Genomic DNA, 15,877 nt, shown 5'->3' with positions numbered 1-15,877 from the left:
TCTTGTCCTTCGGGAACCTGGGAAACACCACATCGTCTCGCCCGCCTGTGTTCGCGCAGCCGCATGCTGCACAGAACGAGGGCATGTTGGGCGCCCTTGGCTGTAGGCACTCACGCAGCACAGAAGGAAAGAACAGTTTACGAAAATCGCAAAAGAAAGCAAACGTGAGCGGCGGCGGCGGCAGATCTCTCATAGCGTCGTTCAGTAAAGCGCAGGACGGAAAGAGGCATGCCAGCACATGCCAGCACGCCGGTCCGGCAGCTCGGTCCCCGCCAGTGACGTCACTCTCGCCGGTTCTCTCCTCTGGCAAGAACCTCACCCGGCGCTCCGGGAAGCGATGGGGGCGTGTCCACGGGGGTGATTTAGAAAGCGATTTCCGCCACTTATGTTAATAAAACGAAGAAAAAAATTACGGAAACGTAAATTATTAGGGCTGTTCTTCCCAATCCCAGCAATTCATGGAAATTGAAAACCGTTTCAGCTTCCCTTTGAAGTCATGAAAGAAAATCTAGAATTGTTATGTGAACAAACATTCATGTAATGCGCTGCTGCTGCTGCTGCGTGCGTGTACGAAAGTTTGCTCTGTTGAAGGGGTCCCTGTTATCATGCCATTCATCAGTGACTTCGAATTTGTGCTCTGTTGCCTGCCTGCACCAGTGCAGCCATTGTTTTCGTGACTGTTTTACATGCACCTTGCATGTGTTCACGATGTGACAGTCTTATTGTGTCACAGATATAAGTTAACACATAATTCTCTTTTTAGTGGTGAAGCCGTGACCCCCTACAGTGTCCACATAACCCGTGGCCATGGCTGCAGCAGCACGGCGTGTAAACTGGATGGACATGTCAGGTATGCATTATGTGTACGTGTTCACAAAAGTAGGATCTCGGTATTATTAGTGGATAAGTTTATCGACATATTACTTAATGCAGCTTGCTAAATAGGCTAAATATTTATACAGCTTTATTCCACTTGCTGCTTACTTGTGTTTGTAGACATTATGCACACATTATCTTGTTCAGTTAAAACTACACCTCACATGTCCTGACGTTTAGTATTTTTCTCGCATCAATTGCTTGGCTACTAGTTAAATTTTATTTTCGCTTATTGCACAGTATATTTTATTTCTATTTTGGTTTTATTTGCTTGGAACTGTTTCCTATGCTGTAGCATATATATCCATACTTTCCGTTCTGCTTTTGCTACACATGTGCCCTTTTTGTCCATGTAAAAATTTGAAGTGTAGTGTACCATGTATGTCACAGGTCTAAGCACGCGGTGTGCATACCATTGTTTAACATATATATTTACAATTACTTCTGTCTTGTCCTCAGAATAACTGCCACTGGCAAATACACATTTTATGAGCTCGAATTTCTTGAAATGAAATAGGAAGGCCAGTATTCATTGTGCTGCAGTTACTGAAGTAGTGAGGTGTTTCCTGGTAAGCTTGCTGTATTTTCTCTCACTTTCTTCATATTCTTTGCAAGCTGCCCCCATTCATGCTACTAGGCATTGTAGCAGTTGTGAGTGTGTCTACTGCAGCAATGTCGCAGCTAGTTTGCACACACTACAGGGTGCTAACAGATACCCATCACTGTTCTTGTGCATTTCTGAGAACCAGCCATGTCCACTCGGCGAAAGTTCTAGTGTCAATTTGAATTTGCCGGTCAGTTCATGTAACTTTTCAGGACAAAATTTAACAAGCGAGGGAAGGGAGACCATACAACATGACCTCGGCTAACAACTGACTGTTTAAGTTGATGGAAGGATTAGAGAAAATAGCTCTGGATGTGCGCTTGTATTGTGTACAAGTTACTTATAGAGGGGGGGTGGGGCATAAGTTGTAATACGAAGGCATAAAATGGCGCTAAACGGTGTTTGGATAAAAAAAGCAAGTAAATAGGTACACACTAATTTATATCCCTTGTAATCTAGAAAGGCCGACTTCATGCGTTGATAATGGGGGCTGGCTCACACTTATTGTTATTTATGTGGTGTGCCTGACTGATTTGTCTTGCCAATTTTCAACCATGGGTGAAAACAGATAAACAGTCCTAATCCGGCCTGAGACCCCATTGCGGATATGTGTGGCCAAGTCTGACGAGCATACTGGTCTTTTGAGTGAAATATACTGATCTCGTACGTACATATTTAGGCACCAGCCAGTCTGCCCTATGTACATTGGACCAGATGTGAAAGGAATACAGTACACTGCCTCTGACACGTACTGGACTAATTTGGTGCTATCATTAACCAAGCAAACCTCGCTTGCCTCCTTGCCTTTCTCAATTCAGTTGTGAACTGTTGTGCATATGCTTCCTACTTTATTTTCGCTGTAAATATATGTGCATAGCAGTCTACAAATGAATTGACAAAGGCACCCAGGCATTGGAGAATTGCTTAGATACCCAAAATTTGTCTCGTATCTGTTAGGGGTAGTGTAGTCTATTCTTTTGACCACGTACATATTTGGTCCATTGTATATCGGGCATGCAGACTAGCCGGTGCCTCAGCATGCGCCTAGGAGAGCACCATAATTCACTCAAAGGACCAGAAGTGAGGCGTGCAGACAGGACACAGGACACGCGTCATTTCTTTTTTGCGTAATGAATCCTTACCAGCAAGCTCAGCTGTCTGTCGTACAAAGGACCAGTGTGCCCGTCCCATTTGACCATGCATTGACACGACAAGCTGTGCACTGGATTTAGATTGTTCATCAGTTTTGTTCGCCTATGGCAACCGATTGATACAACAAAATCAGTGAGGAACACCACATCTAAATATGGGACGTGTGTCAGTCAACGCTCATTATGATTGCATGACAAAGAGGAATACTCTCTAATGACATGGAATAGCAATCACCATACTTAATTATTAAATTCTTTTTATGCAAGTTTGTTTATCATGCTTCTATGCATTTGTTGTTCAATTTGTGCCCTCCCTCTGAAACAGCGCTCGGGTGAAAACGATAAAGAAAACCAGACATGGTGTAGTGTATTTTTTAATTGGGGTTTATGCCATCATACCGGCGGCCAACACAGGCATGACAGTAGGCTTGAAATGTACGAGAACTATGCCAGTAGCTGATGCAAATATTCTATAACAACTGGCACTTGGTTTTCTCAAGGATGCATTGGATTGCCCGTACACGAGCACTCCCGTGCTCATTTCCATCCCTAGTAATCAGATAGTGAGATTTTCAAATTCACGCTAGCAGTCCACAGACTGGTGCCCTTTGTCAAGCAGAAACCGATACAGTCGAAGTAGTTCACAACATGTACACACGTCACAGCCGATCCACGTTGCACGTTGGTACAGCCAAGAGCGATTTCTGCTTACTGTAGTTACTGCTGCACCCATAGGCCACGCATTGGTTCCTCAACAACTTTGTGTGAAGCGACATGACATAAATTTTTCGCAGAACTAGCTATAACATCCCCAGATCGTTCAGCAGCAAGTGATACAGCATGTATTTCTGTGGTTGATTGCCAAGTTTTTTTAAATTTTCTGTCGCTTCTACACCATGCAGGGTACACGTGCAATCTCTCCAAGACAACGATCCTCCACCTCAAGAACAGCTTCTCCTCAATGATAAGTAGCGAGATTAAATAAAAGGAAAATATCACATCCGTAACCAGACTGATACTGTGTTTTCCTTTCATTTAACCTCCTTCTGCATGTAAGGAAGCATTAATATGCCCAATTATTGTTTTTACTAAATTTGTTTCGTTGAGTAATGTCTAACATGCAGCATATGTACGGGCGCACGTACATGTCAAAAGTGCTGCATCTTCGCTGGACATACATACATGCATACAGGCTGCATGTATCAAGCACCAAAGACAGTCACGCACAGGTAAGATTTTAAATAAGGTCTGACTGCCATTGGGACACATCAGAAAATGTTACCAGACGTGGTGGCCAATTTCGTTATTGCACTGCTATGAGCACCAGCAGTCTAATATATAAGCTCATTAGAGATTCATTAGGAAGACATGAGAAAGTCACCAGAAAACTAGTTTGAAGCGCACATTAGCAAGCCATTTCATGTGCACAAGAACAATACTCATCAATAATTCAACAGAAAGACGGTGGCCAATATGTTTTCTGATTGGAATACACCAGAAAATTCCAAAGAAACTCATCAGAAAGTCTAATGGCTGTGATGTCAAAACTCATAAGACTTTCGTGTAAAACTCATCTTATATTTTCTTAAGGGTAATTTATTCACTGCCAGCATTGCAAAGTCTGTTATAGGATGGGGCTTCTAAAATGCGCAACGTACAAATGCTGACGTCAATAGCACAATACCACTAACCTCTGCGATTCGTGAACAAAAGGCAAGAAGTGCAGGCAATTGCCAATTACCAAGTATTACCGATTTCGTTTAGCATGATTTTAAAGCGGCCCAAACAAATTATTTTTAATAACAAAATTATTAACGGTTATTAAAAATAAATTTAGTATCGATTCTGCCTGTAGCTAACACCCTCATCTTTTCGATATATACGACACCGACAAACAAATGCAATAATCCCACAATTATCCTGTAGCGATAATGTCAGTATTGATTTCTTCCCTGAGGAATGAAGATAATTTCTTGCTGCATGCACTCTAGCTTATTACATCTGCATTTGTGTCTATACTCCTTGGAAGCGTTTTCTAAAGCAAATTTGAAATTCTGCTTCAGTATACTTCTTTGGTAGCCACTTGGACCTGCAGAAATCGCGTGTATCTTTTTTCTTCAAATAAACGCAAGAAATTGCCATCTTTCCTGGCGATATTTGCGAGAAAGTTTAATTCTACTAGCGCATCAGAGTAGTCTACACAATGAGTTTCAGCAACTTGTCACGGATTGGCGTTCTTTATTTATATTGGCCCCTAAAACAAAGAAATTCGAATATATCGCAGCGTGAAAGGGACGGTTCCAGCTGCTCATCCTGACTTATACTAGAATGGCGGTGGGGCAAGGGCTAATGCGCAACACGTCGTTGAGCAGTAAGGACATATTCCTGCTGGAAGAGCAAACGTTTTTTAAGATGCATTAGTGATCCCAGACATGACGCATTTTTGAGGGTAGGGGACGGGGAAACAGTATATTTCGGCGAGAAAGAAAAACGCAGCAGTAGGCAGCTGTCAAAAACCGTTTTGTTTTTCTTACTTTTCTTTTTTAAAGGGCGGGCCGGTAATTTGTTAGATCTCTGGCAAAAAAATACGACATACCTTTGTTCACAACTTGACGCATTCAAATGAGGAGCAGCGTTTACATATCCATAGTCAACATAAACCATTGAGGCTTCGATCGCTCATATTCCTTAGTTAATTACTGGATCAAGCTCCCGGCGTTGTGCACATGTCATGTTGCTTCTCAGTTTAAAAAACTGTGAAAAGTTCTGCTCCAGAACGTTCACAATACAATGCAATACAAATTTCACTTACTCTCTGTGAGTCACTTATCGACTTTGCATCCTTTTTCGCTCGAAAGATGTTTGAATGGAACGCGAAATCATGCCTTTGTGGTGGGCCAGGGCTATTTATAGTTAGGGCGCCCCGACAGCAGCGCCGGGCTCGGTATCGAGGCGCCCTATTTGTAGTCCTCATGACCTGGCACCTACCGTTAGTTGGCCGAGCTCTAGAATCGACGACGCTGGCAAACCCAAACAAGATACTTTTTTCCTGTTATAGGACGCTTTGTCAAAATTAGGGCATAGGACGTCGTCATGGTGCTCGCCTCCGCAGTTCACACAAAAAAGAAGACTAGCAGCTCTGATATTATGCCCTTCTATAGCCTAAGCTGTTTCTGTCTCCTGACACCTGCCGCTGGCTTGCCTTCCTGCCGTACAAGCTTACTTGCTTTCAAGGACGTTTTTAAAAATTAAATTATGGGGTTTTACGTGCCAAAATCTCTTTCTGATTATGAGGCACTCGTAGCGGAAATTTCGACCGCCTTGGGTTCTTTAACGTGCACCTAAATCTAAGTACATACGTGTTTTCGCATTTCGCCTCCATCGAAATGCGGCCGCCGTGGCAGGGATTCGATCCCGCGACCTCGTGCTCAGCAGCCCAACACCACAAGGGCATTTTTAAAGACAAACGGAGACGTAACATGTTGAGTACCAAGTTGTTTCTTTTCTAGTCATTATAGCCATGACGACCGGAGCAGAAAAAATATAGCAAGCTCCTACTTGCTAATGCACAAACCCCGTAATCTGCTCTTTGAAAATCAGCTTGATGGGCGTTACCACCAAGTATCACATGCCGCCTCACAACAATAATTTGTTACATTAAAATGCGAAGAGTTTAAAACGGTCAAACGCCGTCAATGCAATCTTGAGGTCAATGCAATGCAAATGCTCAATGCAACCTTCAGGAAGTGATACTTCATGATGACTGAAACTCTGGCAGTCACTGTTCATTTTATTATTTTCTTTTTTATTTAATATACCTTCGGGGCCCTATGGCATTAGAGAGGGGAGTGATTACGAAGTAGTTAAGGACAAAGAAGTGTGGTGAGTTCTGGTAATTTATTAATTCTCCTGATTATACAATTTTAGCTAAGGATAGGATAGGATACGGATAACTTTAATGAAGTGCCGGCAAACGACTGTCTAACGCGTCGTGACGCTGGCCAAGTGTCGACCCGGGGTTATACCCTACTCTGCGCTAGCCCAGTTGGGCCCGTTAGTAGTGGGTCATGTGGCTTGTGCTTTTGGAGCGCACCCCGGGCCTGCTGGACGGCCCATAGTTGTGAGTCCTTGTCTGCAGACTGCAGTGCACCTTGAAGTTCGGGCGTGTAAGTCCTGGAGGTAGCCGCAGTCGGGAACCTGGCACAGTCCCACATGATGTGCGAAATGTTCTGCGAAAAAGTATTTTATCGGTGATGGCTACAATACTTGAGGGAAGGTAGTTCCATTCCTGAGATGTACGGGGAATGAAAGATTGAAAGAAAGACTTCATGTAACATGAATCAACTCTTGCCTTACTGCGATGATCGACGCATCTTGAAATGTGATGAGGCTGCACAATGAAGTCGCTGTGAAATGTGGTGTGATGAAAAATTTTATCGAATAGTGAAAGACGGGCGACATTACGGCGGTTAGCAAGTTGAATAAGTGCAAGGTTAGTTTTCATTGAGGTTATACTCGCAGTACAGTTATAATTAGAAAGAATGAAACGTGTAATTTTTTATTAGTTCAGGTGAAGTACTAAGATTAACGCGACTGGGATCCCATACTGCAGGTGCATATTCAAGTTTCTAACATATTACAGCTTTGTAAAGCTGTGCTCTTAACGTAGACAATGCTTTGGAAAAGTTGCACCATAAGTACCCAAGCATATGATTGTAGCAGAGCTGCCATCGACGCGGCATTACCCGCCGTGGTTGCTCAGTGGCTATGGTGTTGGGCTGCTGAGCACGAGGTCGCGGGATCGTATCCCGGCCGCGGCGGCCGCATTTCGATGGGGGCGAAATGCGAAAACACCCGTGTGCTTAGATTTAGGAGCACGTTAAAGAACCCCAGGTGGTCGAAATTTCCGGAGTCCTCCACTACGGCGTGCCTCATAATCAGAAAGTGGTTTTGGCACGTAAAAACCCCATAATTTTTTTTATCGACGCGGCATCGTGACCTGTGACGTCACGCTCTTGTTCTAATATATGCCAGCGTCACACCGGCAATAAAAGTTACTCTTCACCGACAACCGACCTGCTTGCATGGTGGCAGCGGTCCCTAAGGCATGTCGACGCCAGCGTCCCTTCTTCCACCGCTGAAGCCTTTGGACAAATCAGGCAACGCTTGGCGTGGATGGCAAACTTGGAAGAGTGAGTTTACGTTGTTTTCTACTGCCACTCAGCTGAGTAAACAGTGCAAAGATGTGCAGGCAGCCAATTTGCTAGTAACTATTGGTGAAGAGGCTAGAAAGGCGTACAACACGTTCAAGGTTGAAGCAGGAGAAGACGAAACAATGTCGACATCTTGTTACAGAAAGATGAGGATTTCTACAAGCCTGAACCAAATGTAACCTTTCAGGAATTCCGTTTCGGATCAAGAAACCAAAAGGAAGGCGAGAGCTTCAGTGAATGGTTGACCGAACGGCGTATGGTAGCTGAAAAATGCGAATTTGAAGCGCTAGAAGACCGCATGCCGCGCAGCCGTGTTATTCTGGGCACTCGAGACAAGAATTTGCAGCAAAAGTCGATCGCTGAAAACCCTTCATATCAGAAGACTGTCAATAACTGTCGCGACCATGAGCAAGGAAAAGAGCAGTTTCGCGAGATAAGCGAAGCAGCCGCAAGCGCTCAGGAAACGAGAGTTCATAGAGTAGCAAGTAACAGAAACGTCTGCAGTAAATGCGGTTACCAGACATATCGCAGCGGAATATGCCCTGCAAACGGGAAGACTTGCAAAAAGTGCGGCAGGTGGAACCATTTTGCCAAGTATGCAACACGCCGCCGCCATCACGAGACGCGGTTCATAGACGCAGAGATTTGCGTGAGTTGCGTGAAGAAGCAGACGAGGACTATTTCTTGGAAACTTTAACGGTGCATACCATAACAACAGACGACTAGAATGCGACGGTTCATATTGAAGCAATGACGTGCAGATTAGACACGGTCGCAAACTGCTGCGTTTTTTCGAAACGAGACGTTGAGACGCTACCAGATAAGCCAACAGAATCCTGCCGGGTCACGCTTACGGCATTTTTTGGAAACAAAACTGCATCGCATGAAAAAGTACGGCTGTTACTTTCAGCGAACAACAAATCCTACGAAGAAACATTTTTCATTGTAGAGCATTCATTGTAGAATTCGTCTTGATCGGGGACTTCAACCCAGGACTACCGCCTTTCCGGGGCAGCCGCTCTACCATCTGAGCTAACGAGGATGGCAGGGCGAAAGGGCATTTGTCAACAACTTGAAGCAAAGGCAAGAGTTTGACGTAATAGCTGTGCTTAAGCCCGTAAGGTGGAGAGAAGTAGTTATTAAAGGGAAAATGAGACATCCACCCAAGCGTAAACATTTCAGCAATTTGGTACGTTTGGGTGGATGTCTCATTTTCCCTTTATTAACTACTACTCAGTTCTGCGGAAGGCGGCAAGGTGCAATTACGTCAAACTTGGGTCATGAAAAAGTTAACTAGTTTGATGTTAGCAGACCAACATCTCGGATGTTGCAAAGTATTCAATAAACAGAACATCTAGGAAGGCTCCGCAAAGCGAGTATTTAGAAAATGCTATCATGAAAACCATCCATCTAAATGAAACGACGCCCTCGAGTGTTTTAAATCACGTCTTTTATTTTATGTACTTTTTAATGAAATAATCAGTGTAACATTTATTTGTTGCCAGAATTCAGCCCGCTTAGACATGTAACCTCACATGTGCGTTTGACGGCAGTCGGAACAGAGATTTCGGGAGAATTATTTAGGCGAACACTTCTGCGTTCGTCAAAAAACTTGTTTTGAAGTCTTGCAGGTGGCTGAGGTACAGCTTGAGCATTGCGATATCTTCAAGGACAAGGAGGCTGAAAAAGGTGAAATTAAGACAACCTAAGAAGGAGTCAATCAGCTTGCATTAACAACCGTCTCCTTTTTTGCATATAACTCAAATTATTTTATTTGTCAATTTATTGACAAAAGCGGTTGTACTTTTCAATCAATTATATACTGAGAAATCCCCCGGGCAAGCAGTCATTTTTTCAACTTGTGACAACAGGCAGGACAATGCCTTCGTAAGCATTATGGAGGTCACTTTATTGTATTAGTCATGAGAATAATTATGTGCATTTGAAGACAGTTGAGCAAGGACTTCAATCTTGCAAAATGCTCTATAAAGAAGGAGCCGGAAATTTACATAGATTTCACAATTAACGTCTATCACGGATATGATTAGTTTACGTTAATGGCAGTCTCCTGCTGTTGTCCTTCGCGCGCGTTATTCTAGGTAATAAATTTTAGGACAATAGCCATTGTACCATTGAAACCATCAATAAATCGTCGCCTAAGCGAGTATTGCCATTCCTCGTGACTTGTGATAGCATCCACGACGAAGCCCTATGGAAGCGTTATGAATGTTGCTTTTCGAATCAATCACAGGAACAATAAACTCGCTTTTTTTTAATGTTCGAGAAAATGCTTGGTAACATTTTCTTTGGAATGCTAAGCAGAGGAAACATGTACGAGGAGATGTTTGGAGTCAGTTCCTGAGAAAGGTTCATTTAAATGATCATCAGGGAAACAGCAAGCCATGCTAAAGCAATCTTCTAATTTGTATATCACTCCATGTATTCGAGGCATCAAGTTCGATCACAATAGTCATTGTACTGTTCAATAGCTGACACGATCGCTGCGCCAGTAGACAGAATTACAACTTTAGTCTCAGCAGCCAGCCATTGCTGAGCTCAGCCCGCTGATTCATCTTCGCTGGAATAGATCCGGCCCAGCCTGAGATCGTGCACTTCACGTCAGATGCAGCTGCGTCTGCTTGCCGAAACGCCGAATCGCTTCATCGTCTCTCTCATGCAGTTGGGCCTGAATTCCAGCTGTCGCTTTTTCACTTGAGAGATCCAGGAGACGCTTGATAGGAGCTCGGCCTGCTTCTCCAGCGCGAAGGGTCGTCAGGCAATAGAGAAACGAATAACCAGACTGGACCCTCCCATAGAGCCCAGCGGTCGAATTGGCTGCTGCGCACCAAGCAGCCGATGTAAACAACTTAACCACACTTCCGGTTGCTGTTTTGGGCGCGCGCAGTTTGAACGCTGGCTAATACGTCTAACGCCGGCTGCGCTGATAGGCGCGGTATTTGTTTTTGGCGGCACGAGCATCGAGTGACCCTCTTGTTTCCTGCGCAGCACTTCCGGTCCACCTCCTGAGGCGACCAGGGAGGAAATTCAAAATAAATCAGAAAAACAGTACAATACAAAATTGATGGGTTTCGCTATATATATGATGTCAGAGCATAAGTATCGTTACAAGTTGAGTTACTGAAGCGTCTCGACTGATTAGAATTAATTAGAAAGCAGCGAGACAACAGGATACAAAATAAATCTGAAAAAAATAGCAAATGATAGTATACACTGTAAACGAAAATAAACCCACCTGGGAGTTTTTAAGAGGTGATGTGCCCTAAAACCTCCCCTCCTCAAATATTTACTCCGATGTATGGGAGCAAAACAGCGCCATTCCCTCGTTTCACTCCGCTGGCTAGCTGCGGGAGTATTAAGGCGACATGACGCGATTTTACTCCGCTTAAAAATCTTGTTCTCCCGTGAAACTCCGACAGGGAGTTTTAAAAAGCTCCCCTCCGCCGGTACAGGTTGGTCATGTGGCGCTTCCCATGAGGCTGTGCGCCTCGCCAGCGACGGGGCGCGTTCAGCGGAGCGGGCAGTGCTCATGGCTGACGGTTTTTTTACGTGTGTGAAGTGTCGTTCCGTGACAGCGTTTCGTCAATTTGTGTCCCGTATTTCCTTCCAGAAAGTGTTATAGGCATGCCTGAAGCTCACTGTATCTCAGCATCAAGTACATTAGCTGTGATCACTTTGCTGACAACGATGATTGCAAGAGCCACGTTTTCAAGTGCGGAAAAAGGCTTAGGTATACCTCGAAGCTGCTCACTGGCTCGTGATGTCGGCTCACGTTCTGGCTGTGTTTTCGTGCTGCGTCACCCTGTCTTGTGTTCTTCAGTGCGTGAAATGCGACTTCTATGTCCTTTTGAGTACATGCTGACAACGTCCAGTGTAGTGTTTGAAAGGACCGCGTAGCAATGGCAACAGCAGCCACTGTTCGAGCGACGACATCCGTGCTAGTCGCGCATGAATGGCGTAACCCAAGTTCGTTGCGGTGCTGTGTTGCCAGTGAGAAAGACCGGAGTGCAAGCAACTGTTTTTATGTGTCTGTGAACGGATATCTTCGCCCGAAGAAAAACGGTAGGACATAAGTATGCGTACTGAAAATAAAGCTTCTTATTGAGCGATGTGAATCGAATTGTTATTGCGCATATAGGTTTTGGTCACGTCGTTGCTTCCGATATTGCATTAACATTACGCTCTATCCGAGACACTGATTTAGACGCATGCCTGCTGGCTCCGAGTTTAGGGATTCACTCGACAGATCAGCGATGTAGCTCCTTTTCGCAACCGAGACAGATTGCTTGGACGCACAGAAAGTAGTGCGGTGTATAAAACGTATGACTGCGCATTTTTCGGTGTTACGTCGGCTGCTGCGGGTCATGCTCACACGTAATAATTTCTTGCTACGCTACCACTACATCGCAAAAATTTAATTTTGCTATGCAGCCCATGCACTTACATTTTTCTTGCTTACTGTAACTAACGCACTACTTTTTGGCCGCGAATGCCGGCAGTGTGCGAAGTCGCTTCAGCACTCACAGAATGGTATGATAATTTTGAAAAATTACGCGGGCAATTAATTACCAACTAATTACCAACGGGCAATGGAACCCAATATGTCAAAACTGCACAAATCAAACATTGGCTACCGAAAATCACATTCTTTGGGGGTGCGAGGGCTTACGCCCACCCAGGTCGCTCCTGCCAGCTCCCTCACAACAGACGTGGGAAGAGCTGCTCAGAACGCCGGATGAAAAAGCATAAAAAGCCCTCGTTGCCTGGGGCGAAACGGTCGCTCCTCGTGAGGGGCCATTCTAGGACTTGGGCCTGCCAGATCACAACTGAGCAGAGTCTCAATAAAGTTGTTACCACCACCCCCACCACCAATAACTTTTTCTTCCTCACTATTTTGAATTAACAGTTTTGTGTTGATTAAGGTATTCTGTTAATTCCAGAGAGGCAGATCTCGTATGAACGAGCATGTGAGTCGTAATTCTGAAAACAGCACAGCTGCTCCCTAGGCGGTTTCGAGGCACACAGTATCGTGGCTATATATATTGGCACCGTTGCTTCTTGAGTATCGCGTGTACGTGGGATGTCTTTCAAATTTCTGCATTGGGCGTTTCTGAAATGTTTATGTATGTCGTGATATATGTGCTTTCATTGACTTGTTTCGTCGAATTTGACGCGGTCTCGTGTACATATTTCGAAATTTGACCAGCAGCCTCTGCATGTAAACATGTTCGTGCAAACTCACGCGATGCCTCTTTTTATACTCCCGTTGCACCTCGAAAAAACTCTGTCAATTGCAAAGCAAAAAATAAAGAAAAGACAGAAAAAAAACTCCCATAATTCCACGCAATAATTCCGCTCTTACGGAGTAAAAATTCTACTCCGATCATACGGAGCATAATAAACTCCGAACCGGGGGGTCGCTAGAGTAGAAGCAGTATACTCCCACCTCGGAGTGATTTCCGTTTACAGTGTACAGTACAACATTCATGGGTTTCATAATAGGTGTGATATCGGAGCATAAGTTTAGTTACAAGTTGACTTCCTGAAGTTTCTGGAATAATTAGAACGAATTGTAAATCACTGATTACAGCACACCAAAGCACAGAATCGTAGACCCGCCACGTGAGCACGACTTTGACAAAATTCCTGGAAACCCGTAACTAGAAAGCGGAAGTAATGGCGTCAGCAAAGGCGTCACACACATGACGGTGGAATGATACTTGGGAGGCTAATTAAAGAAAAACAGTTGCCTCCGAGTTCGGTTCGTGCGTTGCGTTCGCCTAAAGTTAAACTACAGAACAGCGACGCCGAAGTGCGAGTGCCACTAAAATAAACCTTAGTCAAAGATTAGAGTCGACTACCATTTTTTTTTACTTCTCAACCACGCACTGTCTTGATGCGAAATTGTTATTGTTTATTTGGTAAAATAAATACGATTGCGAGCTATCTTTACTCGGTTTCATCGCAATGCGCGATTTCATAAAGTAGACACAAGACAACTTGTGAAATGAGGAAACGTTTATTTTGCTTTATAAGAATGCTCGCTCCGGGATTTTTGTGCGTTGTTTCATTATTCTAGCGCAAGATAAGCAGCAGCAGCAGCAGTTCACGTACGAAGCTCCTTCGGACGGAATGAGCTGTTAAAACCAGTAATATTAGCATGTGTCGTTTTTGGCGACTGTACCATGTAGGTAACTCCGTATAGAGGCGAATCCTGCGAAACTGGTGAATGGGCGACATTACGAACAAAGGCAATTCGCTTTTATACAAGCATGTCGTAGAAAACACCTGACGCATTCCAAACAATACCATACCTAAAATTTGACGAAGACATGCGATTTTCCAAGCATTGCTTCACTCCCAGGCCTTATTTACTGCTTTTTAGAAGCACAAATACGCGAGTGACTGAGAGTTTTCGACACAACTTGGCCTCAGCCGACGCGATGGGACGCCACGTATACACAGGTGGACGCTACGCAGGCCCCTGACCAGATGCTCTCCCAATACTTTCTATGCGCACTGAAGACAAATGCGTGAGTGCGAAGCATGTTTACAGTCGCTCAGAAGATGGAATTTTCGAGGTACAAGTTCCTGATTTTTGAGCTCCTCGGCGTTAACTTTCGCGCATTATGCCAGCGCAAGCAACACGCTCCCATGTTGTCGCTCCAGCCAATCGCTCGCCGTATTTTCGACAAGCGTCAGCACCGGAAAAAGTTAAATGTTGTTAAGGGAGGCCGACGGTGCGTAAAAAGCGTCACAAGCTTGTCCCCGTAAGGATCAGTCAACGCAAAGCTAGCTTCGCCACATCAGCTGATCTGTCTTTCGCTCCGACATGTTTTCTGCTAACAAAGTCACACTGGCCGGCGCGACCAGCATGTCCACAAAGTACCGAAATAAGTTCCAATAGTGTTGGAGTCATAGAAAGATTCACTTACTTCGCCCAGTAAGATATACTAGGCGCCAAACTAACTGCATCACAGTCGTCGACCTGTCAATCGTCAACTGCTTCACAGCTACCACTGCGTCCAGCGTGCCCTGATAGTACCAAAATAAGCTATAATGTTGTTGGGGGTCGTACAAAGCGTCACAAGCATGTCCCACTAAAATTCAGTACGCACCAAACTAATTGCGCCACAGCGGCCCAGCTGTTTCTCGCTAACTACTTCACAGCAACTGCTGCGGCCACTCAGCGCTAAGCCTAAATTCCTTGAAATGCAGCGCAAATATGAAACAAAATTTCTCACCTTGCTGGGGTGAAAGGTGTCAGGAGTGCCATGTCAAAGTGAAGCAGGAACGCAAAAAGAAAAAAGAATAAAAATAGGCCTGTCCGGCGCACGCAGCACAGTCACTGTGTAAGCTGGAAGAGCGGCTCCAAAGGTGCCCCATTTTCGGCACCACGCACGACGGAGTTTTCGCGGCGAATTCTCTTCGCCAGAGATGGTGAGACCTGTCCTTGTAAGACGAGCAATTGTGCTTCCGAAAGCAGCATGTGTGTGACGATAAACGCAAGACGACGGCTTGGGGTCCGCAGATATCGGTTGACGACGAAGAAAGCTGCTTGACTGCGACGACGATTGCATGAGGAAGAAAACATTCCACCGATGACATGACAACGATGGCGACGAAGATGGCATGACGGGCCGCCGGGCTTGGCCTCTTGCTTACTGATGCAAAACACGAGGCAATAAACCAACCCAGGTATTGTACACCTACCCACTGCAAAGTCACCGCAAAACGACAGGTTTTGCATTAGGAACTACAAGCAAGCAAAACCTATTTGGTGCCCGCCGAGCACTCAGACCTGTGTCGACATCCCAAAGCCCGATGGCGATCCCTTGACATTAGTGCCGAAGGACATGCCCTCAGAAGTCAGGTGTCCGCCACGCGATCTAGGAGGCCATGTGTATAAGTGTGCTCGCTGATCATCTGCACCCGAGAAAAGGCACGGGGCTCCCATTGCTACGCCGAGACTTCGACGTATACGTCGGCGTTGCGAGGCAGTGCAAGCGCAACAA

Source organism: Dermacentor andersoni, chromosome 3 (assembly GCF_023375885.2).
Source record: "Dermacentor andersoni chromosome 3, qqDerAnde1_hic_scaffold, whole genome shotgun sequence".
Classification (NCBI taxonomy): Eukaryota; Metazoa; Arthropoda; class Arachnida; order Ixodida; family Ixodidae; genus Dermacentor; species Dermacentor andersoni.
Note: the sequence above shows the minus strand (reverse complement) of the source record.